At 31.6% G+C, this 5,000-nt stretch overlaps 1 long non-coding RNA gene across 1 annotated transcript in view; it reads right to left on the bottom strand.

Annotated features, from left to right (window-relative positions):
• Positions 1 to 346: 346 nt before the first annotated feature.
• The window catches only part of LOC137617872 (uncharacterized), a 97,102-nt gene continuing 92,448 nt past the window's right edge, over positions 347 to 5,000 (bottom strand). Inside the window, exon 3 of the long non-coding RNA XR_011039686.1 lies at positions 347 to 448. This is a non-coding gene — a long non-coding RNA (uncharacterized lncRNA). The remainder of the gene's footprint in view (positions 449 to 5,000) is intronic.

Here is a 5,000-nt window from a genome sequence, read left to right as displayed (position 1 = left end):
TTCCGGAACATATGTTCCTCTTAATTTTATCTAATTCTCTCTACTTAATTGTAATTTTACATAACTATTCCTATTATTGCCGAAAAAGGTGAAGTATTCTTTCAAAGTAAGATAGTTGTTTCAAACAAGGATAAATGTTCATTCAAGGAATACTAGACAAAAATATAGGCTCTATTGATAGACCAAAAAAATGTATCAGAAATAATAATAATAATAATAATAATAATAATAATAATAATAATAATAATAATATAATAGCAATAATAATTCAAAAAATAGTCTCTTGACAGACAACCAATATCGCATCATTATCATAAAGAATATTAATCAAATAATATTTTAAGTAACTTACCAACACCCAACAGCCATGTTTTTTAGTTGCTGTCACGTAAGCTGTTACGACACCCACCCAATCGGTGAATGAAAAGAACCACGTAAAATCCCCTACCTGGAAAGAAAAAAAAAAGGACATGAAAATAGTAATCAAGAAATTTATTAACATGAAAAAATCCTTTAATATGCATACATATACGTCACATTTGTATGGATATCATAGTTCTCATTCATACCAACATTCATAGAAATGAATTTGTGGTTATAAATGGCCCTGACTAAACCCGAAACCACCACCTGCTTGGTAAACTATGACTGACATGTGAAATCGAACGTTAGGGGCTCTGGCTCAGCCTGCGTTACAACTTCCCTTGAAATTCACACCTTGAATGCCGTGTCATATTTGCTAAAGATTACCGCAATATTTACACTAAAAGCTCGACTCATATTTGTATAAGAGATCCGAGCTGGTGATCGTACTTCAAACTCGGTTGGTTCATTTCGTCTGATGCAAACCAACCGTCCACGAAAGATACACAAGGTTCCTGAAACTGGAGAGAGAGAGAGAGAGAGAGAGAGAGAGAGAGAGAGAGAGAGAGAGAGGTGGGTACAATTGCCAATTTTGGTTCTAAACTATTCGCACACCGTCTACATCCTTATGTAAAAGCACCAATCTTACCAGTGAAATGAGATCAATTTTTTAATACACTCAGCATAGATCATTCTTTGGCAATGTATAATTTTCCCACCTAAGCTTTTCGATCATCCACATATGTTCATGTTTTGTAAGAGGATTATTTCATTTTATTTATCAGGTGTTACAACACTGGCATGTAAATGCATATGCAAAGAAATAAAAAGAAAATCCTATTGTAATTCTACCTATTTACTTTATTTGTTCCTAAACCTTACTATCATTGTAGATGGATAGTATTTCATGCCGCATAAGAATTTAAAGCGCAAAGAAACAAATGAGAAAAAATATATAATGTACATTTTGTTTTCTGAATTTAAAGTTTTAATTTTATTATTCTAAGTATGTTCAGCAATCCAACTTCGAGAGATCGCAAACCTCAGCAAAGGTTTAGCAAACTTTCATATTTAACTATTTATTGCCCATGGCGAGGTCCACCTTGCAGTAAAAATTGCCGTGATAATTGCCAACAATTTTTGCATGACATTTAATAGAGACAAAAACAACCTGAACCAAACCGTATCCTCATAATCGAAGTTAAGAAACAATAAAACAAGATAATACTGACTGAAGCTTGGGAGCCATTCCGTAAACCACACTATATTAGAGCTCTTTGAGAACAATAACGTACGGCCACGTGTGAGCGGTGTATTTAGCACCCAACCTATTATGGTTTTAGGCACCTAAGCCACTGCATACGAAGGCGAGAATCACACGAAGGAAAGCAAAGCCTCTCTCCTCTTTCTCCTACCAAAACGCTGCTTCCATCCTCGGCTAAGTGCTTACTAGCCGGAGTAATTGGCCGTAGTTTGTTAATGCATAGGGCCCATATCTACCCCACATTACCACTAATGACTTTAAAGAGACTGGCTAGATAGAGTCAGACATATGGAGTGATGAGGGACGAGTAGTGCCTAAGATGCCGAACTCTCAGATACAGCGTAGCTACTAATAGTACAAACACCGACATTTGCGTATTCATACATATTCACACATTGTGTGTGTTGCTTCGCATACATATTGACACTCGCATGTGACAAAGAATTACGAAAGCCTTAAATTACATCTAATAATACCGACCTATGACCAACAGTAAATTTAGTGCTAATGTACTCATTTAAGGGATTATTCGGAGTTTAAAAAAGACATCTGAGGTATAATGTATTGAATATATTGCTCTAATAGTATGAGAGAGAGAGAGAGAGAGAGAGAGAGAGAGAGAGAGAGAGAGAGAGATGAACCTTACACTCATAATCAACCTCAACGAGATTAGAATCGTTAATCCATATTTTTCATGTAGCTAATGCGCTTGTATAGGAGCATTTACTCTTGAAAAGTAATCGAATGTGTCACATTCAAGTTGTAGCTGCGGTGAACTGTTCATGCTACAGATGAAAGAGAGAGATTTGCAACGAGCATTGTTTTTTCACAACTGACTATTTATTCTGAACAATACACCGTTATTACGACTTTTGTACGTAAACTTCCTTAAATGCACGATCTGTCCAAGTGCTAAAAGTACACTTTCAGTAATATCCTGATATGAATCCATATTGTGGGATGTTATCCTATTAAACTTTTGAACTCATCATTAAAAGTACTTATATGCAGTACAAAATCTATTGACTTCTCCAATATCTGAAGATTTTCCGGAATTTGTCTACAAGACCACTCTCTTAATATACTGCCAAATTATGCAAAGCTATTGTTTTCCTATATTACTTTTCCATAATTTAAAACAATTTGCCACATGGGAAACAAGTTAAAATAAAAAAACTATAGAATATTATATATAAATATATATATAAATATAAATATATATATAATATAAATATATATATATATATAAATATATATATATATATATATATATATATATATAGATATATATATAAATATATATATATATATATATATATATATATATAGATATATATATATATAATATATATATATATATATATATATATATATATATATATATATATATATATATATATATATATATATATATATATTATATATATATATATATATATATATATATATATATATATATATACACATATATAAAACAGCCTGGTTTCCTCACTCAACGACCTGGAATTGACATCGTTAACATAGTCAACCAAACAGAAGTTCGTTATGCCAGCAAATTATTCCATTTTTAAATTAATACATATTTTGAATATATATCAAATAAACGCTGGCATCACGAACTACTGTTTGGTTGACTATGTTGCTGTTAGTTCCAGGTCGTTTAAAGAGAAAACTTGGCTAGTTTTATTATAATTCTATATTTTTCATAATCTTATCTTGTTTCCCATGTTTTAAATTATGAAAAATTAATGAGAGGAAATCAACTTTTCACAAATTGACAGTAAATGGAGAGCGTGGTCTTCTAAACAAATACCGATTTTCCAATTAATATATCCAAGCAAAATAGTGTACACAAGATTTTGAAATTCTTGAAACAATCAATATTCACTAATAAGGCTTTTCAAAAAACGCTCTTAGACACTATTTAATTAACCAACTTGGTCCACTTATATACTCAGTCAGATAATACTCATTCCAGTAACTTTACAATACCCCGTCTCTCACTGATTCTATACAACTGTTCTCCAGTATGACTGTTTGTAGCTGTCTTTCGATTATTACAAATCATAATATACTAATTAGCATTCATAAAATAATACTGGTTAATTACTAATACATACAAAAAACGTAATACACAAAACGTTACAAAACTTTCTCTGTGATGATTGACATTGTCCCGTTTACATTATGACAAATATCACCAAATGTTCCAATATGATTGGTGTCTCCATAAGTTACGATAATACAAATTATATATTTCCAAAGTTATATAAAATTGATGCTATATATTAAAAAAAAAACTAAGAAGACATCAAAATATAGTAACCAAGAAGAGTTTCAAGTATTTTACACTAAGCATATCCATCAGGGTTAGTGGTGTTCCTTGAGGTTGGTTCCTGGTCTCCTCCGACTAAACTTATTAATGTTTTAGGTATGTGCGCATGAATTCATATGACACACACTTCCAAATGACTACAGTATATCGCATGGTCTACTTTTTTACATGAGGTAAAATTTTTCAATTTGATTTTTCTTTCCCTAATATCAAAAGTACTCGTCTTCGTCCAAATAATCATATGGTCTCTTCCTAATCTAGGGGCTAATCCACCACTACTTTCGATCCTATATTTTGGATACTTTCTTATATAAATATCATTATCAACTGTCTTCCCTACCTGAGTAATCTAATATTAATTTGTTTATACAATTAATTTCAATTTCCTTTAAACTATTTTATACACACACACACACACACATTATATATATATATATATATATATATATATATATATATATATATATATATATATATATATATACACACACACACACACACAAAAGTGTCAGACCTTCGATAGACAGATTTTCTGGAATTCCAGTTATACTGATTTCGGTTATATGTAGAAGATTGCAGCCTCCGCGACCTTTAACCTCTTTCCAGAAATACTTAATTATTACAAGTCCTTGAAATGCCCGATCTATTATTACAGCATCATAAAGGCTATAAACGACTCACGTAAGCTATCTATAACACAGAACTTATTATTTCTCATGGCTAGTTCTCGTATTGCTTCTCAATGTGTTCAAACTCAAATGCAACCTTGACTTAAACAGAGAGGTTTGATCAATTCTATTCCACATCAAACTTTTTATGCCTTCTCGGAGATATTGAGGATTAATTCAAATGACAATCATTAGGTAACAATACACACAAAATCTAACTTGTCCAAAGGATTTACGTTCTTATACTGAGTACTTTCAAGGACATTTTATTTCAAACGTCGATACCGCTACATAAACACTCCACTTTCGTCATCTTTCATATTCATGAGCATGACATGCTCCTGGAAATACTATATACAGTACCAGGTTG

Source organism: Palaemon carinicauda, chromosome 24 (assembly GCF_036898095.1).
Source record: "Palaemon carinicauda isolate YSFRI2023 chromosome 24, ASM3689809v2, whole genome shotgun sequence".
NCBI classification, from domain to species: domain Eukaryota; kingdom Metazoa; phylum Arthropoda; class Malacostraca; order Decapoda; family Palaemonidae; genus Palaemon; species Palaemon carinicauda.
The sequence above is the reverse complement of the archived record's forward strand: the minus strand, read 5'-3'. Positions and strand labels throughout refer to the sequence as shown.